The following is a 23,073-nucleotide window of genomic DNA, read 5'->3' as shown; positions in this document are numbered from 1 at the left end:
CACTAATTCTTGCCAGATTTTCTTACTCTTAGTAGGAACGCCATTAACTAGAATAACTAGTGGTTCATTTTCTACATTCTCTACACCAACAGTTTCAATATTTTTCTTTTAAATCTAGAGGTAAATATACAACCTTTTAATCTTCTCTGTAAATCTGAAGGGGGCAATTTACCTGTTTTAGGCTCCATACGAACAATAGCCTGAAATGGATGCACACATTGAATGAGAATAGACTCATAGGTATTTAAATCTATCAGTTCTGGAGGAATAGTTACCAACTCTAGATTATTATGCACAGCTCTAGCAGGCATTTTATTCTCATCTAATTTATTATAACAATCTTTACAAATACGCTGATCGAACCCAAATCAAAACAATTCTCTACCAACAAATAAGTTGCAAATTCCTTCCACTTATCATTATTTTCTATTTCACTTTTTAAATATACATCAACGGTCCTAGTCTGATTTTTATAGTGAGTTCGCCGACAACAAATACAAGAATAATTTGGCCTTTCACCTGATATCACCTTAAACTTTGTAATTTGTTCTTCAAAATTTTTTGTAGTACTATGTTGCACATTCTCTTCAACATTTTCTTCTATTAATGTGTTTCTGCACTCTCTTGTTCAGGTCCAAAGTAACAAAACCCAATTTCATCACAAACCTTCTTCACATCTGATACTGGTCGACGCAAAAGAGCACTGTTCAACTCATTTAACATTAGTGCTGGACTTTTTGCATAATACAATCTTCTCACTAACTTCCGCATCTGAGAATGATGTACTGCTAACATCCTGAAATGGTGAAAAACACTTTGACATACTTTCCTAGAAAGTCAAGCCAGAGAATAACCTTGAAAACCAGTATTGTTTTTCACTCTACAAGGGTCTATTCCTTGCAACATCTTAATCTTTTGTTTAACACTTTTTTTACTATATTCTCATAAGAAATTGCGTAAAATATCTATAGATTCTTGACACTACAAATACTACTGCAATCTCAAGTGTACACTGGGGCTTTAGGACGTCTCCCTAGACCTTCATCAGCTAACACTTCTTCTACATTTCTGGGAACCATCTTCTCTTTCTCAATTGGACAACCATTTCTAACCTCATAAGCTCGACCACTGGTATCAACTGCATGCAATAAATTATTGGTCTGAAAATAACTCTCTTCATTAAAGAAAGGCTCTGAACTTGAACTGTGTTTCCATTCACCCAAAAAAATCACAAAAATGAGTTGTGTTAATTACTCTTTTCCTCTTGCTTATGGCCTTCATTAAATGGATTGGTTTATCCAATGATCGAATTCTGTTTAAAACTAAAATGAATAGTTTCCTTTTTAGTTCAAAAGCCTTTTGAACAATGGATTCAATATGCTTCTTCTTTTTATAAAACAGTGCTCTTTTTCTATATTTTTTCACATTTTTAAGCAAGTTAAAAACCACTATATTATAAAAAAATTTTTTACGGATTTCTTTATACTGATTTTGCCTTCTTTTACCATACATTGAATCTTTTGAATTTAAATTTTCTTTTTTTCCTTCCTGTTATTCATACTCTTTTTTGTGGTCGACCCATTCTCAGTAGTTTGCACATTCTGCACACTGCTTCTAGGCTTTGTATGTTTTTTAATGAATGCTTTTGTTGTCTTACCGGAAGACTTTTTCTTTTTAGCCACATGATGTTGGTCATCAAATACTTGTTAAATTTTCTTCGAATAAGTGTTCTTTAACTGTTCTTTTCTCTTTCTTGATTTTTCAGGAGTGATAACTTTCTTTTAATGATGATAAACAATATCTGTAAAAAATAAACATAAATAAATGTATTTTAATAAATGTATAAATTATACTTTTCAATTATTATACAAACACATTCTATATAAAAACCAGTTAACCACTTTCTTTTCTCATCACTAATTGAAATTGTAATTCAAGGTGTATACATAACTGTATAGGTGATTACAGATCTGCATGTGTAATGAACAAAGGTTCCTACCCGTGTTTGTGTTAAGCCCTGAGATATTATATGAGTACTTATGCACTGTCTGAATGATTAGAGTACTGTAAGGAGAGTGCCTGTGTGAATTTATAAGTGTTTGGGTTTTCGCGCAGTGAATGGATTAGTACATGATGCTGAATGGGTCACTAGAGGAGTGCAAGGGGAGTGACAGGGTGTTTGCTGGAAGTGTAGGAATACTGACTGGGGAATTGAAGGTGTGAAATACAAGTATGTAGGTGGTTAGAGGTCTGCATGCATAGTGGATAGGGGTTTGAAGCAGTCCATGTGCTAAGGCTTGGCTCACTGCATGAGTACTTGGGTACTGACTGAATGATTAGAGTACTGCAAGGAGAGTGCCTTGGTGAATTTATACGTTTTTGGGTTTTGGCGCAGTGAATGGATTAGTACATGATGCTGAATGGGTCACTAGAGGAGTGCAAGTGGAGTGACAGGGTGTTTGCTGGAAGTGTATGGATACTGACTGGGGAATTGAAAGTGTGAAAGACAAGTGTGTAGGTGGTTAGAGGACTGCATGCATAGTGCATAGGCGTTGAAGCAGTCCATGTGCTAAGGCCTGTGTCAGTGCATGAGTACTTCGGTACTCACTGAATGATTAGAGTACTGCAAGGAGAGTGCCTGGGTGAATTTATAAGTGGTTGGGTTTTGGCGCAGTGAATGGATTAGTACATGGTGCTGAATGGGTCACTAGAAGAGTGCAAGAAGAGTGACAGGGTGTTTCCTGGAAGTGTATGGATACTGATTTGGGAATTGAAGGTGTGAAAGAGAAGTGTGTAGGTGGTTAGAGGACTGCATGCATAGTGGATAGGGGTTTGTAGCAGTCCATGAGTTAAGGCCTGGGTCACTGCATGAGTACTTGGGTACTGACTGAATGATTAGAGTACTGCAAGGAGAGTGCCTGGGTGAATTTATAAGTGGTTGGGTTTTGGCGCAGTGAATGGATTAGTACATGATGCTGAATGGGTCACTAGAAGAGTGCAAGTGGAGTGACAGGGTGTTTGCTGGAAGTGTATGGATACTGACTGGGGAATTGAAAGTGTGAAAGACAAGTGTGTAGGTGGTTAGAGGATTGCATGCATAGTGGATAGGGGTTTGTAGCAGTCCATGAGTTAAGGCCTGGGTCACTGAATGAGTACTTGGGTACTGACTGAATGATTAGAGTACTGCAAGGAGAGTGCCTGGGTGAATTTATAAGTGGTTGGGTTTTGGCACAGTGAATGGATTAGTACATGGTGCTGAATGGGTCACTAGAAGAGTGCAAGGGGAGTAGGTTTTTAAGCAGTTATGTGTCAGGAAAGAGATGAAGTAACCACATGGCTCTGTTAGAATTCTTGCACAAGTGCACAGAGACTCACAGTGTGATTCTAGACAAGCGAGACTATTCCCTGGACTTTAGCAGGAGAAACTCACTAGAGTGGAAGGGGTAAGGTGACTGCATACATTCTGCACATTTCACTACTGCACTCTAGTGTGAATGCCTGACTCATTCTGTGAATGCATAAGCAATGACTGGGTTCTAATACTACTGAAACTTGAGGACAGGATAAAAAAATAAACATAAATAAATGTATTTTAATAAATTTATAAATTATACTTTTCAATTATTATACAAACACATTCTATATAAAAACCATTTAACCACTTTCTTTTCTCATCACTAATTGAAATTGTAATTCAAGGTGTATACATAACTGTATAGGTGATTACAGATCTGCATGTGTAATGGACAAAGGTTCCTACCCGTGTTTGTGTTAAGCCCTGAGACATTATATGAGTACTTATGCACTGACGGAATGATTAGAGTACTGTAAGGAGAGTGCCTGGGTGAATTTATAAGTGGTTGGGTTTTGGCGTAGTGAATGGATTAGTTCATGGTTCTGAATGGGTCACTGGAGGGGTGCAAGGGGAGTGACAGGGTGTTTGCTGCAACTGTATGAATACTGACTGGGGAATTGAAGGTGTGAAATACAAGTATGTAGGTGGTTAGAGGTCTGCATGCATAGTGGATAGGGGTTTGAAGCAGTCCATGTGCTAAGGCCTGGCTCACTGCATGAGTACTTGGGTACTGACTGAATGATTAGAGTACTGCAAGGAGAGTGCCTTGGTGAATTTATACGTTTTTGGGTTTTGGCGCAGTGAATGGATTAGTACATTGTGCTGAATGGGTCACTAGAGGAGTGCAAGTGGAGTGACACGGTGTTTGCTGGAAGTGTATGGATACTGACTGGGGAATTGAAAGTGTGAAAGACAAGTGTGTAGGTGGTTAGAGGACTGCATGCATAGTGCATAGGCGTTTGAAGCAGTCCATGTGCTAAGCCCTGTGTCAGTGCATGAGTACTTGGGTACTGACTGAATGATTAGAGTACTGCAAGGAGAGTGCCTGGGTGAATTTATAAGTGGTTGGGTTTTGGCGCAGTGAATGGATTAGTACATGGTGCTCAATGGGTCACTAGAAGAGTGCAAGTGGAGTGACAGGGTGTTTGCTGGAAGTGTATGGATACTGACTGGGGAACTGAAAGTGTGAAAGACAAGTGTGTAGGTAGTTAGAGGACTGCATGCATAGTGCATAGGCGTTTGAAGCAGTCCATGTGCTAAGGCCTGTGTCAGTACATGAGTACTTGGGTACTGACTGAATGATTAGAGTACTGCAAGGAGAGTACCTGGGTGAATTTATAAGTGGTTGAGTTTTGGCACAGTGAATGGATTAGTACATGGTGCTGAATTGGTCACTGGAGGAGTGCAAGGGGAGTGACAGGGTGTTTGCTGGAGTGTATAGATACTGACTGGGGAATTGAAGGTGTGAAAGACAAGTGTGTAGGTGGTTAGAGGACTGCATGCATAGTGGATAGGGGTTTGTAGCAGTCCATGAGTTAAGGCCTGGGTCACTGAATGAGTACTTGGGTACTGACTGAATGATTAGAGTACAGCAAGGAGAGTTCCTGGGTGAATTTATAAGTGGTTGGGTTTTGGCACAGTGAATGGATTAGTACATGGTGCTGAATGGGTCCCTAGAAGAGTGCAAGGGGAGTAGGTTTTTAAGCAGTTATGTATCAGGAAAGAGATGAAGTAACCACATGGCTCTGTTAGAATTCTTGCTCAAGTGCACAGAGACTCACAGTGTGATTCTAGTCGAGCGAGACTATTCCCTGGACTTTAGCAGGAGAAACTCACTAGAGTGGAAGGGGTAAGGTGACTGCATACATTCTGCACATTTCACTACTGCACTCTAGTGTGAATGCATGACTCATTCTGTGAATGCATAAGCAATGACTGGGTTCTAATACTACTGAAACTTGAGGACAGGATAGATTTTTAAGCAGTTATGTGTCAGGAAAGACATGAATTAACCAAATGTTTCTCTCACAATGGTTGCCCAAATGCACACAGAATCACAGTGTGATTTTAGACAAGCAACACTATTCCTTGGACTGTAGCAAAACAGACTCACTAGTCTGGAAGGGGTAAGGTAACTGCACACATTCTACATATTTCACTACTGCACTCTAGTGTGAATGCCTCACTCATTCTGCGAATGCATAAGCAATGACCGGCTTCTAATACTACTAAAACTTGAGAACAGGAACGTTTTTTAAGCAGTTATGTATATGCAAAGACATGAAGTACCCAAATGCTTCTCTCACAATGTTTGCCCAAATGCAGACAGACTCACAGTGTGATTCTAGACAAGCAACACTATCCCTTGTACTTTACGAAGACACATTCACTAGTCTGGAAGGGGTAAGGTGACTGCACATATTCTACATATTTCAATACTGCACACTACTGTGAAAGCCTGACTCACTTTGCGATTGCATAACCAATGACTGGCTTCTAATGCTACTAAAACTTGACAACATGACAGGTTTTAAAGCAGTTATCTGTCAGCAGATACATGATGTAACTAAATGCTTCTCTCACAATGGTTGCCCATATGCACACAGACTCACAGTGTGATTCTAGACAAGCAACACTATCCCTTGGACTTTACCAAAACACATTCACTACTCTGGCAGGGGTAAAGAGACTGCACACAATCTACATATTTCAGAACTGCACTTTAGTGTCAAAGCCTGACTCATTTTGTGAATGCATAAGCAATGACTGGCTTCTAATGCTACTAAAACTTGACAACATGACAGGTTTTAAAGCAGTTATCTGTCAGCAAATACACATTGTAACCAAATGCTTCTCTCACAATGGTTGCCCAAATGCACACAGACTCACAGTGTGATTCTAGACAACCAACACTATCCCTTGGACTTTACCAAAACACGTTCACTAGTCTGGAAGGGGTAAGGTAACTGCATGCATTCTACATATTTCAGTACTGCACTTTAGTTTCAAAGCCTGACTCATTTTCCAAATGCATAAGCAATGACTGGCTTCTAATGCTACCAAAACTTGAGTACAGGAAAGGTTTTTAAGCAGTTATGTGTATGCAAAGACATGAAGTACCCAAATGCTTCTCTCACAGTGGCTCCCAAATGCACACAGACTCACAGTGTGATTCTAGACAAGCAACACTATCCGTTGTACTTTACCAAGACACATTCAATAGTCTGGAAGGGGTAAGGTGACTGCACATATTCTACATATTTCAATACTGCACACTACTGTGAAAGCCTGACTCACTTTGCGATTGCATAACCAATGACTGGCTTCTAATGCTACTAAAACTTGACAACATGACAGGTTTTAAAGCAGTTATCTGTCAGCAGATACATGATGTAACTAAATGCTTCTCTCACAATGGTTGCCCATATGCACACAGACTCACAGTGTGATTCTAGACAAGCAACACTATCCCTTGGACTTTACCAAAACACATTCACTACTCTGGCAGGGGTAAAGATACTGTACACAATCTACATATTTTAGAACTGCACTTTAGTGTCAAAGCCTGACTCATTTTGTGAATGCATAAACAATGACTGGCTTCTAATGCTACTAAAACTTGACAACATGACAGGTTTTAAAGCAGTTATCTGTCAGCAAATACACATTGTAACCAAATGCTTCTCTCACAATGGTTGCCCAAATGCACACAGACTCACAGTGTGATTCTAGACAACCAACACTATCCCTTGGACTTTACCAAAACACGTTCACTAGTCTGGAAGGGGTAAGGTAACTGCACACATTCTACATATTTCAGTACTGCACTTTAGTGTCAAAGCCTGACTCATTTTCCAAATGCATAAGCAATGACTGGCTTCTAATTCTACCAAAACTTGAGAACAGGAAAGGTTTTTAAGCAGTTATGTGTATGCAAAGACATGAAGTACCCAAATGCTTCTCTCACGGTGGTTCACAAATGCACACAGACTCACAGTGTGATTCTAGACAAGCAACACTATCCCTTGTACTTTACCAAGACACATTCAATAGTCTGGAAGGGGTAAGGTAACTGCACACATTCTACATATTTCAATACTGCACACTACTGTGAAAGCCTGACTCATTTTGTGAATGCATAAGCAATGACTGGCTTCTAATGGTACTAAAACCTGACAACATGACAGGTTTTAAAACAGTTATCTGTCAGCAAATACACGATGTAGCCAAATGCTTCTCTCACAATGGTTGCCCAAATGCACACAGACTCACAGTGTGATTCTAGACAAACAACACTGGGCCAGATGTAGGTAAATCTGAAATACCGATTTCTTAATAGCAAATTTTACCGATTCGCTATTAAGAAATCGGTATTTCCTATGTAGGTAAAGATTCGGTAAAAAATACAGAATCCTCAATATTCCTTATTACCGAATCAGTAATTGAGATTCGGTAATAAGGAATACCTACCGATTCATTTCTATGGGCTTGGAGGCCCATAGGAATGAATGTGAAGACATTCAATATTAGCGATTCGGTATTACCGAATTGCTAATAGCGGGAGCACTTTCAAGGGTGCCAGGGTGTCAAAAGGACACCCTGTTGCACCCCTGAAATGTACATGTGTGCACATGTGGCACACATACATGCCCTGAGGGCATGAATGTGTGCCACATGGCACTTAACAAAAAACAAAAAAGTGATTTTTTAAAGGAAATCGGTAATTACCACCAACTTGAAGTTGGTGGTAATTACCGATGTCTTAAGGCTCAAAAGCACTCTTTAATATGCTTCCTACATTGCATTTAAAGAATCGCTATTTGCCGATTCCTTATTTACCGATTCCTTACCTACATTAGGAATGGCTAAATACCGGTCAGTAACGCTGAAATTTACCGAATTTCGACGTTACCGACTAGTATTTAGACACCTACATCTGGCCCGCTATCCCTTGTACTTTACCAAGACACATTCACTAGTCTGGAAGGGGTAAGATGACTGCACACACATTCTACATATTTCAATACTGCACAATACTGTGAAAGCCTGACTCATTTTGTGAATGCATAAGCAATGACTGGCTTCTAATGCTACTAAAACTTGACAACATGACAGGTTTTAAAGCAGTTATCTGTCAGCAAATACATGATGTTACCAAATGCTTCTCTCACAATGGTTGCCCAAATGCACACAGACTCACAGTGTGATTCTAGACAAGCAACACTATCCCTTGGACTTTACCAAAACACATTCACTACTCTGGAAGGGGTAAGGGGACTGCACACAATCTACATATTTCAGTACTGCACTTTAGTGTCAAAGCCTGACTCATTTTGTGAATGCATAAGTAATAACTGGCTTCTAATTCTACCAAAACTTGAGAACAAGATAGGGTTTTAAGCAGTTATGTGTATACAAAGACATGAAGTACCCAATTGCTTCTGTCACAATGGTTGCCCAAATGCAGACAGACTCACAATGTTATTCTAGACAAGCAACACTACTCCCTGGACTTTAGCAGGAGAAACACATTCCTCTTATTAAAAACAAAGGCACCACATACAACCCCTCACAAATTTATAACTCACCTTTCGAATTGATTTGTAGATTAAGAAGTATGTCAGTCACACATCAGATGTTCTTATACAGAATGTCTGTACTGCAATGCTCTTAGCAAAAACCAAAAAATGTCAAACTTTCCCTCTCATTCTGCACACATATACATGTAAATATCAAATCACATTGCTTCCCACATTTATTCAAAAGATAACACTCATTTCTATTGGTTACACATTTCAACCCTTTCCAATTGACATAAGTTTGACACCCTACCCCAACCTGCTTACTGCCTGTTACCACAGTAACATTTCATGGAACAGTCAACTGAGCACACAGGTCACAAGTTCAGCACACAATGCTGCTACTCCAAACAGCAAGTGTGCTTGACTTTTCAAATTATCAGCTTATCCTATGTAATGTTCCTTTCAAAAAGTTTTTGTTAACCAATACGAAACATGCTTTTAACAAATACAAACATGCCCCCTACTTTTCAGTCTAGAATGTTCTCAAACAGCAAATCATTTCTCTTCTTTTTTCAAAACTGCATCTTATCCACCATTTTAGAAACATCTTACTTTTCAAACTGCCATTTCACATACAGACACCTTCTGAGTGCATCCAGACCTCTTTTGAATATGCTTAGAGTGTGGATTGTGGGACACAGCTATATTTTCTGGAGCCAAAGGTATGCTGAAAGCAGAGGTATTGACAAAGACCGAGCTTTGCCAAATGTAGACATTAAATGGATTGGTCAGAGAGGATTAAAGTGGCACCAATTGATGCCATTGGTAAATCCTTTTTGCATCTCCAACACCCTGACCTCATAATTGTGCACTGTGGTGGCAATGACCTAGGCACTTTGACTGGGGTAGGTCTGGAAATGCTTATGAAGGACACCTTTGGCGAATTGATGTCACTTTTCCCCGAAACTGACTTTGTGTATTCTAACAAATGTCAAAGACAGAAATGGAACTGGTCCAATCATTTTTGTCCACAGATTGAGAAAGCTAGGAAACATGTCAATAAAGCTGTTTCTGCTTATCTCCGAGATTATAGGATGGGGTCCATTTACAACAACAATCTGAGTTTTAATATGCAAGGCATCTATGAGAGATGGTGTTCATTTTACAGATGAGGGTAACAGAGTCTTCCTCAACAACTTTAGACTCTGTATAGGTACTTACTTGTAGGTACCAAAATCTCTCAATAAACACAACGGCTCTTTTTAGAGCCACTCAAGATCTAAACACATAAGCTTGATGTTTATCTGAAAAATATTACTTTTTATTTTGCTTGGAGTCGCGCACCCGACGCGTTAGGAATCGCGCAACCAACGTGAGAGGAGTCGTGCACCCAACGCGTGCACACCAGGGGGCCGCGCTAAGCGCCGCGCTGGGTGCGCGACTCCTAATTTGCCCGTAAAAAAAATTTATATACAATATTGGGGACTGTGGGGGGGGCTCCAAATGCCCCCACGGTCCCAGCCAGCTCCCCACATCCTTCGGGAGCCGGCATTGCTTTTCCACACGGAGAGAGCTGCTAACATGCAGCTCCTGGTGTGGAAAAGCAATATGGTTTGCATTTTGAAAGAGAGAGCAGGTTTCCTACTCTCTCTTTCAAAATGCAAACCAAGTTTGTATGGCAGGGCGGGAGACTCGGCTCACGCCCTGCCATAGTAAACAGCAGTGTTCCGGGGGTGGGCACCCTGAGACACTGCAGGAGCCGGCCCTTGGGGGTGGCGGTCCACAGGGCCATCGACTGCTCCAGGAGGGGGGCCATGCGGCACCCTCTCCCATAATATAAAAAGCCCCGGGTTGGTGGTCCCTGGGGCTTGGGGGGGGCCTTTGAGCCCCCCCCCACCCATTTGTTTTTAAAGCCCCGGCGGGTAGCGGTCCCCGTGGCTGGGGGTGCCTTTGAGCCCCCCCACCCATTTATTTTGTAGCCCCGGGGGTGACGGTCCCCGGGGTGGGGGGCCCCCCATCAAATTTAATATTTTTGCCCCCGGGATTTGGCCCCCCCAGGGGCTAGTTATTAAAGAAGTGCGGGAGCCCGTGCTTCGTTTTATTTATATTTTTACGGCAGGATCCGCGCACCCATCGCGCATTTTGCTGTTTTTAAAAAATATATATATTTTTTTGGGGCCCTGGGGTCCTTGTGGGACCCCCTAAGCAGTTCCGGGGGTCAGGGTATTTCTACCCTGCCCCCTTTATACGTTTTGAACACTTCATCCACTGATTTCTTGAGCTTCGCTTCTACAGAGGCACAAAATGGCTGCCAACACTTTGTGGTTTGGAGTGTTTACAGCCAGTTGACAGTCAATTAGCATGCAGCTCGTGATCGGGAGGGTGCACGCTGGGTGCGCATAGGGTGCGCGGATCCTCCCAGGCCATAGATATATTTATGATTTTACTTTTGATTTTCTCAGCAACTACTGAACGGATTTACACCATTTAACCAAAAGGCACGAGCGTGAACCAAGGGCTACCTCTTTGCCAAATTTTGTGTAATTCCGTTCAGCAGTTCGGGCTGCAGCTGCCATTAAAGGTTCCTATGGAAAATTGCATGGGGAAAACACATTTTGGGACCCCCCTTTTTTCTCGGCCCCCGCTTGACGAATCACCCCGAGACTTTCAGGATAGGAGCGGACCGGAGCGCCCCACCAGTTTTGAAAATATCGCAAAGATTCGTCAACCGGAGCCAAAGTTATTCCAAATAGAATGTTGCAGATTTCCTATGGATAATAGGTCCTAACTATAACTACCTACTAGCGACCGCCAGTAGGTAATATATATATATATATATTCACTTAAAAAACCATAGGTTTCACACATGTTATAGTTAGCTGGACATTTCACTCGTAAAAAAACAATGAAATTCCCCCGTTATAGTTACTGCAGGCAACTATAACTCACGCGACCGCAATCCTCTGCTGATGACGTCAGATATTACATCACTGTATTTAGACACTTATTTACCCATGTCTTCTTCCATTAATCTTTAGCTATACATATATTACAAATATTTATTTTTCAGAAAGACACATATGTCATCAGTGATGTAATATCTGACGTCATCAGCAGAGGATTGCGGTCGCGTGAGTTGTAGTTGCCTGCAGTAACTATAACGGGGGAATTTCATTGGTTTTTTACGAGTGAAATGTCCAGCTAACTATAACATGTGTGAAACCTATGGATTTTTAAGTGAATTTGCAAGGTTTTTTAAATGCTAATTCGTAACTATAACGTGTGTGAAACCTATGGTTTTTTCAGTGAATTTGTACGTTTTTTTAAATGCTAAGTTATGTTTTTTTAATTGTTATTTTTTTTCAGGTTTTTCAAACAAAACAATTTTTTTTTTTTTAAATCGCGAGGTGCGCGCACCCTGCGCGCACGGTGCGCGCTTCGCGCACCGAGCGCCCACAGTTCCCAGTTCCTGCCGTGCGCACAGGGTGCGCGCACCCCGCGATTTTTAAAATAAAAGATTTGTTTTTTTCTCCCTTGGGGGTCCTTCTGTGACCCCCTGACCAAGGCTAGGGGGTCATGAACTGTCCATTCTGCCCCCTTTTCACGTTCTCCACCTTTGTTTTTCACCCCCTCAGACTGCGAGAGACAAAATGGCGGCCGACACTTCCTGGTTTCGACCGATTCGAATGTTTACCGACATCTAACAACCAACCAATCAGAATTGTCCTCGCGTATAGATATTGATATGCTTTTAAATGCTATTTTCTCAGGAAATACTGAACAGATTTACACCAGACCTGCAAAAGGCACTTCCTTGACCTTATGGCTACCTCTCTGCCATATTTCACGTAATTCTGTTCAGCCGTTCGGGCTGTAGCTGTGTCTAAAGGTCCTATGGAAAAATGCATGGGGAAAACGCGTTTTGGGACCCCCCCTTTTTCCCGGGCCCCGCTTGACGAATCACCCCGAGACTTTCAGGGTAGGAGCTGAACGGAGCGCCCCATTTGTTTTGAAAATTACGCAAGGATTCGTCAACCGGCGCCAAAGTTATTCAAAATAGAATTTTGAGATTTCCTATGGAAACTAGGTTGTAACTATAACTATCTACTGGCGACCGCCAGTAGATAACATATATATACATATATATATATATATATATATATATATATATATATATATAAATATATATATATATATATATTCACAGAGAGGCTCTGATTCAGCCTCTTTCATCCATTGTCAGTCTCAGTTTGCTTCTGCCTCCCACAGCACACATCATGGGCCAGTGTCAGCCCACCTCAGCCTTTGGTTGTATTGCATTTTGTGTGATGGCATTTTTCTGTGTACATTTTAGTGTGAGTCGAGAAGTGTGAGCACGAGAAGGAAAGTAGTTTATGCTGTTATCATTTGAGTTTGTTGACAGCTGCCCAAGCAAAACATTCTCTTAAGGCTCTCCTGAATAATTTTTTGTGCACCTCAGGCCACATAAAACATATTTTTCCTGCTTCTTCCTTTAGTAGATGTGCTTTGCAAACAAATGATGGACGGAATGCTGAATAAATCATGCATTCACTCCAGTCAAGAGATCTGGGTTAAATCCATTGTTCTTTAGCTCACTACGCCACCCAAGTTCAGACCCAGGCATATGCAAATCAGTCTTGATCCTGTTCCTCATTGGAACAGTCCAGCCCAAACTGCCAAGCCAGGTCCTCCCTGGACCAGAAGCAAGCATCCGGGGACCGATTTCAGAGTATAACCCTCCATCAGCCAGACTAGCCAGAACCCAGTGACACAGTGAGAAAGGGACCTACGTCTGGGAATACCCATTCCACTTAGGGTGAAAAGTGCTACACAAACAAATGATGGAGGGAATGCTGAATAAATCATACACTCACCCCCAGTCATGAGATCTGGGTTAATTCCATTGTTCTTTTGCTCACCATGCCGCCCCTGTACTGTTCCCATGAGGAACAGGGTCCAGACTGTTTTCCATATGGCTGGGTTTAAACTGGGGTGGGGAGGTGAGCTAAAGAACGATGATGGATTTAACTCAGATTTAATAGTGACTGGGGGCGAGTGTCTGTTCACTTTAGTAGATGGTTCATTTACTGCAGGCACTTCTGTAACTGGTAAGCTTCTTTTCTTTGCTGTTATTATGTTAAACAAAGCAATTTTGCAAGCTTCTGTCAAACACACAGTAGGATTATGCAGCTATTAATAGTGCAAGCTCTTCTCTCACAGCATGGAGCAGTGCAAACGTCACTCGCATACAGAACAAGCACACACAGCTTGGAGCAGTGCAAATATCCCTCGCATGTAAAATAAGCGCACACAGCTTGGAGCAGTGCAAACTTTACTTGCTTACAGAACAAGCACACACAGCTTGGAGCAGTGCAAATGTCACTCGCATACAGAACAAGCGCACACAGCTTGGTGCAGTGCAAACTTAACTCACCTACAGAACAAGGGCAGACAGCTTGGAGCGCTGCAAACGTCACTCGCATACAGAACAAGCACACACAGCTTGGAGCAGTGCAAATATCCCTCGCATGTAAAACAAGCGCACACAGCTTGGAGGAGTGCAAACTTTACTTGCTTACAGAACAAGCACACACAGCTTGGAGCAGTGCAAATGTCACTCGCAAATAGAACAAGCGCACACAGCTTGGAGCAGTGCAAAGCTCACTCGGATACAGAACACGCACACACAGCTTGGAGCAGTGCAAATATCCCTCGCATGTAAAACAAGCGCACACAGCTTGGAGCAGTGCAAACTTTACTTGCTTACAGAACAAGCACACACAGCTTGGAGCAGTGCAAATGTCACTCGCAAACAGAACAAGCGCACACAGCTTGGAGCAGTGCAAAGCTCACTCGCATACAGAACAAGTGCACACAGCTTGGAGCAGTGCAAACTTCTCTCCCATACAAAACAAGTGCACACAGCTTGGCGCAGCCTTAGTAATAATTTATTAAAAGCATTAACATGAAAAAGGATGAGCTTCAAACAATCAATGCTACAACTCCTTCACAGCAGTGTTGTCATAAATAAGCTGTGCAGCACCCACCCTTTGCTCTAATTGATACTGCATTTTTTATTGTGTAACACAGCAGTGGATGCATTGTTTGTGTAAAAAAGAAGCAGGCTTTTGAATGTCTTATTGGGTTAAAATCAAAATCAAAATATGGCCTGACATATGTAAACAACATTTGTGCATGTCAGTGTTCACAAATTAAAGCCATATCTATGAGGTTGTCAATGCCTTTTTATTTTATGAAACTGTCTTTGGTATTTAGGTTTAGTAGCTGAACCCCATGTCTGGTTACAATCCTATTTGGTTTCTTCTGCTACTATGAGGGCGCATGTGTTTAAGCAAGAAGTCAAAAGCCAACTTGTCTTTGGGAAAAGTCAGCACCGTCTTCTTTTTTTTGTACACCTTATTAATCACACTTCTAAGATACCAAGGCTGGCATCTCTAATGCGCCCAGTAATAAGGGGCTACCAAGTTTAACAGTGGTCAATGAATCAACCTGGGTGTATTAAAGCATGAGTTGGTCTTACCAGATTTATAACTAGAGTCTTGAGCTCACACCCGATTTTAACAAGCATTGGCAATGCTAACAAACCTGGCCTTCATTGCAGAGATATTGGTTTTGCCACAGCCTGTTTATTTTCCTTTTCCAAGATGCATAACCAAAAGCATGACTGTCCATGCTTAAGCTAATGTTTGGATGCATATGCATGCCGTGGCAGCCATCTTGGAATGCTTTTAATATTTTATCAATAGCTCACCATTCCAAGATAGCTGACGTGGTTTCCTTGGAGTCGTAAGATATCACAGAATTTCAGCAAAGTGAACAAGTATTGGGAAAGTTCTGTGGCAGAGGGAAGACCTTTTGGCTTTGCCAATGCTTGTTTTACATGATCTGGGACTGTTCAAAAATGGCTGTTATGTAGAAGAAAGTGATGCGATATAAAGCATTGCTAACAGGAGTAACACAAAAGTCCTGCTTGCTGTGTAGTTTGAAAAAAAACTTAAGGGCATATGTTAGCAGAGTTGGAGATTAGGGCATGTGACTACTTAACACGGTAGAGGCAACGGAAGCAGCTTGTTGCAGACTTTGGGCCTCATTTACGAGGTTTTGGCACAGGGCAGTGCCGTAAGGAATCTTGCTGCGCTGCCATGTGTCAAATGACAAGGTCAGGAATGCGCTGTATCTATGAGATACAGTGCATTCCTGTCATTTTCCCCTGAGTGGCCCACAATTGACTGCCATGCACAAATGCAGGCACACTTGTGCAGTGGTGCAAGGGTGTCTGCGTTGTAAGGGTGATTGTTTTCGTTCAGGAAGGGACACCTTCCTGCACAAAAACAATCACAAGAGGTGTGCTCCTTTTTCTATGTGTGCTGCAGAATGCAGTACACATAGAAAGAGGAAAAAGGAGGAGAAAAAAGGATATTTCACCTTGTAGTATCTCCCTAACGTCACCCCTGGGGTGGCATTAGAATCTGACGCATTCCCAGGTTCCTCGTAAATCTGGGAATGCTTCAGATTCCATGGGTGTTGATCGTCACACACACAGCAACACCCATGGAACGCCCATTTCATGCAGTGTTCTGCATGAAAGGGGCACATATTTACACGCCCATAAAAAGCCACACAAAGTGGCTCTGTGTGGCCTTGTAAATATGCTGCGGCACATTGCACCACCAGAACATCAAAAAAGTGCCGCTGAGGCCCTTAGACTTGAGGCACCAAGAAGTGGGAACACCGGATGGTGTCAAGGCATGCAGTGTTTGCGATAGTCACTTTGACATCTTGGCTTACTTGGCAGGCCTTTTCTATCAGGACCGCCTACCCAACCCTGCTTAAATTTAGGAAAAAGTTGAAGATTAACTTCTTTAGGGAACACTATATCACAACGCATAAACATTCCACAGCCCATCTACCTCTCCTATCAGTTGTTGACTTTATTCTTGGCTTTGACCCTGTACAGCACACTGTTGCCTTTTGGCTAGGATCGTGCTATGGAAATAACTCAAACACAAGGAGATGATGGACGGAGCGCTGAAACTTTCCAGACACTCACCCCCAGTCACAAATCTGTGCTGAATCCATCCTCGTTCTTTAACTCACTTCGCCAACCCTGTTCAGACCCAGCCATAAGCAAATCAGCCTTGACCCTGTTCCTCATGGGAACAGTCCAGCCCGAACTGCCAAGCCAGGTCTTCCCTGGACCGGAAACAAGCATCCTGGGACCGGTTTCGGGGTAACACCCCTCATCAGCCAGGCTAGCTTGAATCCAGTGGCAAAGTGAGCAAGGGACCCACGTTTGGGCATACCCTGCCAACTTAGGGCGAGCAAAGCAAACACAAGGAGAAATAACTCATACATACATAGACAGACACATAGATTACCACCTGGATTATCCCACAGATAGTTTACCTCCTTCATCTAATGTTTCCCTTAAGTAATATGTGAAAAATGTATGACAGAGCAGAAGTGTGGCTTCACGTCATTCAGCCTGAAGGGTTGTGATGCCTTTGCTGGTGGCGGGTGGAGCATGGGATGGGCTCTGATTATCTTGATGTAATTGTTGGTCATACGCTCTGGATGCGGAAGTTGTTTCTCTGGATTGAACTCTACCCCTTTAACCCCATTTACGGCAGAATATTCTGTATTATCTCCTATTTAAAATATATATTTTTGAAAGATACCCAAGGATTACAAATGAATCGAAGAAGCAAAGTAATACGCTTTGCCTTTCTGGTCATCTGTAGAGGTGCCTGCTATTAGAAGCACATGCTTGGCTTTAAGGGCAGGAGGCGGGTGAATCACAAAGAAGGTACTCTTTTATGAGTAGCAGAATTTCACTTATAAATGTTCACACGGTTAATAATTTTTAGGGATTCGCAAAAATCCACGGGTATTTGCACTGTGATCTATGATAAACCTGGATTTTTATGGCTACAGCGAACCCTGAAGTAGGGTATTTTTTGCCAGTGGAATATACACCTGTTTAGGATTAAAGCTAAAATGCAAATCCAGCTTTAATTGTTTTTTATTATTTTCCTCCACCTGAAAAATCGTTTTCCAGGAGGAGAAATCCTTTCTTCTACAACTCGGTTAGATATGGGGACATTTAGGCGTTTTCCAGTCCCCGCTTCTCTTCAGGGAACCCTTCTTCTCATTCAGTCCTATCCGCACACCCGCTGGCAATCCACCATAATGCTGGATTTTCCGCTGTCGTATTTACCTTCGGTGAGCATAAATGTCCGAAGATGCTTATTCTACCCAACATGGCATGACATTTGCTTTTCTTAATGTGCTCTTTAATTTAACTCCAAAGCACAAAAGTTTTGTTAGTCAGCCCCTAGAGTGGACTCCTAGGGGTTGCTGTGGGTAGTGGTACCCACTAAAAACTATTTTTTATCTACTTGCTAAAAAACAAAGAAAAACATCCATTAAACGTACCTGTGGATGGCAAAAGTCGAAGAAGGTTCAACATCTGAATGCATGCTTTGAATTGTTTCTTGAAATGGCTCGCTAGAATGTTTAGGCCTTGGGGCCAACACTATAAAAAATGAAACATTCAGTAACAAAACAGTTACTCTTGTATAAATAAACCTGACTTGCTATGTGTAAACATTTTCTGATGATGTTATAATGATGTCTAAGTATAGTTCAGGCCAATGCGTTCATAGCAATCCAAAATAAACTTTTCAGAAGGAAGGGTGGGGTTAAAAAGTAAACATTGCAGCAGGCCTAGGCAACACGTGCTGTGCAGATGCTAAACCTCGGAGGCACTTCGCTACATTTCATGTCCCCAATGAGTTACTATTAAACTGTAAAATCATACGCATGTCCCAATGTAAAAAGAAAATACTTTGGGCCATATGTAGCAAGCAAAATTGCGATCGCAAATGCCGGAATTCGCCGAATTTCGGCGTTTGCGATCGCAATTTTGCTTAGTGGGATGTAGGAAGGAAAATCTGCATGCAAAATAAGGAATCGCAAAATTTGCGATTCCTTATTTTTCAAATGCATTTAAGGAATCCCAAATAGCGATTCCTTAAATGCAATGTAGAAAGCACCCAAGTTGTGCTATTTTGGCTTAAGGAATCGCAAATTACCACCAACTTCAGGTTGATGGTAATTTGCGATTTCTTTCAATAATGCAGTTTTTTGCATTATTCAAAGTGCTATGTGGCACACATACATGCCCTTAGGGCATGTATGTGCGCCACATGTGCACCCATGCTCATTACAGGGGTGCAAAAGGGTGTCATGTTGACACCCTTGCAACCTTGAAATTGCATTCTCAATTTGCGATTCTCTAATTGAGAATCGCAAATTGAGAATGTCTTCCTATTCATTCCTATGGGCCTTTTAGCCCATAGGAATGAATGGCAAGGTATTCCTTATTTGCGATTCTCAATTAGAGAATCGCAAATAAGGAATAGGTGGGATTCGCAAACAAAATTGCTAATCCTACCTACATAGCGTTTTGCTATTCTCTAATTGCGATTCCCTAAAAATTGCAATTAGAGAATCGCAAAACACAGCCTACCTACATATGGCCCTTTATGAGTTGCAGGATCATGATAATTTCGTAATGTTACTCTTGTCAATAGGCTATACCCAGAGATCTGTTGAAATCATGCAATTCCTTTTGCTCTTCAGTGAACAATCTGCCATGTTCTGGGTAGGTGTAGCTGAATGTTAGCTATATTTTTCCGAAACATAGAGAATATTTTTCCCTGTGGAGAAACCCTTTCTCCTACCCATAAAAGAAAAAGGGTGTTTGGGGATCACCAACACCCAATTTTCATGCTTGTCGCAGGGGTGTTTATCACTAGAGGTAGCTGCACAACTGGGAACAGTTACTGATATCCACTGGCATAATAATAGCCCCCGCAGCACCCGCAGTGAGGGGGAACCCCAAGCTCCCTGGGCATGAGCGGCGAGCTTGAGTGGGTCCGGAGCGTTGTGGACCTCCTCCATGTAACTTGCAGGTGCCCCCTCAAGTTTCGTTATACCAAGGTTGATACCTGCAAAGTTACCCCTTTGTGCATATTCATATGGAAGTGGCTCCTAAATATCGAGGCCAGGATATCATGGGACACTAATATCGTGGGCATATATCGAGGAACAAAACACAGAAAAGTAAGTATGTATACATTTACTGTACTTAACGCCACATACATGAAGTTCGATGATAAATATATCTTCAAGGGACATAGATGTGTGGTTAGGAATATTAAATCTTTATTTCCTTCTGTGCACCTACCTTTCGATATTTTGTCCCTCGATATTTTGTCCACAAGATTAGTGTGCCACGATATTCTTGTACTCAATATTCAAGAGTACAATCTTTCATACGCTGCTTCCACTGATAAGTTACCTAACTTTGTTGACTAACTGAGGGAACCAGCCTTTGCTATGTATTCTGGTTTTCATCTTGACGATGCCTTAGTGTCCAGCATAGACTAGTTGTAATGTGGTTTCAACTAAAGCCGTGGGTAGGACTAGATGTGTGCCTCGGAGGACTAGTTGATGTGCGGATACAGAATGTTCTTGGTGTACGGGATGCAGGGATGATATTATTGCTCTTGAATCAAGAATGTAAGTTTGCATAAGTTCTCTCCGAAAGATTGGGATGTGAATTCCTTGGCAAGCTGGCCATATTCAATACTTCCAATTTCATGGCGTACATCTTCTAGTTAAATATGGAGTGCATGTGAGCCTTCGAATACCGTTCTCATGTGTCCTCTGTGTCTGTAGTGGCTCATTATTAGGCCTGGGCGGTAAATTCCGTTCCGCTCGCGGAATATGGGTAATTTCGCATTCCGCGGAGAACACGGAATTGCCCAAAATTCTTCGTTCCACGGCTTCGCGGAATTTTTTGCTTTTTCGCGTTCTCAAAATGCTTGTTCGCAAGATATTTCCCCCCGAGCACGCAAATAGTGTTCGCGAACAGGAAAAAAGCATTGCGAACAAGCAATTCCGCGTGTTCTCGGAATTTCTGCGTGCTCGTGGAGATTTCTGCATGCTCGTGGAGATTTCTTACCGTTTCGCAGAGCTTTGCGTAGCGCGACTACGCATATTCCGCCCACCCATATTATCCTTCACTGATACCTTGGGCCTGATTCACAAAGGGCTTCCACAATCGTGGCGGAGGCCCCGCAGTCACGGGCGAATCTCCTCACTCAAAGGGGAAACTCTGCAATGAGAATCCTCAACGCAGAGTTTCCGCCAGAGCGCGGAGACTCCCTTTCAACCGTGGGGCATTCACTACGAGTGCAGACGTCCTTTGTGAATCAGGCCCATTGTCTTTTATGCCTCGAAAGTTATTCTGCAGCATTTTCAGTACGTCTGTGATATATGACTTGGAAAGAATACTATCGCGATTGAAGGATCCATTTTTTTATTACTGGTTTTGTATTGAGACTGACCTTCGGAAGAGTGGAACACGAGGTTAGTGTTCAGTGACAATTGTCTGTATCTCAAAAGCATAGCAATTTCTTCTTTCAGCCTATATGAAGATTGCATCTCATGGTCAGCGAGCGAGCAAAGAGCATAGGCTACTTTACTTCACGCCACTGTGGATTGATGCTGTAGTGGCATTGCACCAAAACCTGTAGGGCAAAAATGTTGACAGCTATTTTTGTGGATTTGTTGTGGTTGAAGGGGGCTTCTTTTGTGGGGCTCCTTTTCACACTTCCACTTTCCTTAACATGATGGTTTGCCCTTTCAAGTCCTTTATGAGTCAGCCGTGTAGTTAACCCTTCCTAGAATCCAGACACGGGTCAGACAGATAAATCTGTGGGCATACCTTTACCAGAGAAATAGTAGCTAAATATAGAAAAGTCTGATGAAAGAAATTGGAATTTACTTCTGTGTAAAGTTGGACCACAGTCTGTTAAACTCTTTAATGTGGCACAAAGGCAATCACAAAGTTAGCATGGACTACACCTTTGTAAATATCATTTATGACTACCTCTAGGCCAGTGAACAACCAGATTTAGAAGACATCTACCATTGTTAGTTATTTCAAAATTCAATATTTTGTACCTCCTAAGGCTTGTTTGCATTGGGAAAGATTTTATGCATTAGGTCTCTGGCGTCCGTAGCAGCTGATGGTTGGCAAAGTTTAAATCCATTTTTGAAAACGATTTCTGCCATTCACGTCAGCTGTAAAGTCATCATCTGTCTTTTCCTCTTGATGACTTGATTTGATCATTTCATGTCAAAGCTGGTGCATGCTGCATCAGGCTTCTTTGGCTTTCTTGTGATGACTATCAGGACTATCAGGAGAACCTGAGTAGAGGGGGTGACCATTGATGTTCTACTGATACACGCATTATCTATTCTTTGCAGCCCCGTCCGCACTTCTGGGTACATGTGTAAGGCGACACTGAGACGTCCAAGAGCCACTGGTTGGTCTGAGTCATTGATGAGTAGCCTTGTCATTCAAACAACCCATACCAAAGAGAAGGCATTCAATCTCAAGGAGAAGTATGGCAATCTTGCACCTTTTTTTCTCTTATTGTGAGTTGGTTAAGTCATCATTTTTACTCAATCCTTCCAACTGATGGAAGTGCATACCTCTTGCACTGTCAAATACACATTGGTGGCCATCTAATGCTGGTCTTGGTGAAAGGGCATTGAGAATAATCTTGTTGATGCCAGCAGAGTGCATACATTTTAATTCTGAGATTTTTTATTTTGGTTTAGTGTGAAGGCACCAGTATTGTGCATGCAACAAACATGATGTTGACTGTGGAAACCGTGTTGATGAGGGTGATAATATGCTGCCCATATATTTCTATTTTACACTTAGTTTGCAATCACTTTCTTGAGGTCATTTCATTTACCATGTACAGTACATGAATTGTGCTTTCCTCTTCATCTTTACTGATATCACATCTGTTAATGTTATCCATATTGTCATCAATGGTTTGTACATTGTGCTGAGCTGAGAGCTTTTTATAGGATTGGTGCTAGGTTTGGATGATCTGCAGACTTTACCAAAATGATTTATCTTGTTACACAACAAGTACTTAATTCCTTTAGCAGGGTACTCAGACACGTGTGGGTCAGCATTAAAAGTGTTTCCACATGCAGGGTGGAGATTCTGTTTTTAAATTGATCACGGTCTTGGTTACAATTGTAGGAGGCATATGTTATTCC

Source organism: Triturus cristatus, chromosome 2_2 (assembly GCF_964204655.1).
Source record: "Triturus cristatus chromosome 2_2, aTriCri1.1, whole genome shotgun sequence".
Classification (NCBI taxonomy): Eukaryota; Metazoa; Chordata; class Amphibia; order Caudata; family Salamandridae; genus Triturus; species Triturus cristatus.
The sequence above is the reverse complement of the archived record's forward strand: the minus strand, read 5'-3'. Positions refer to the sequence as shown.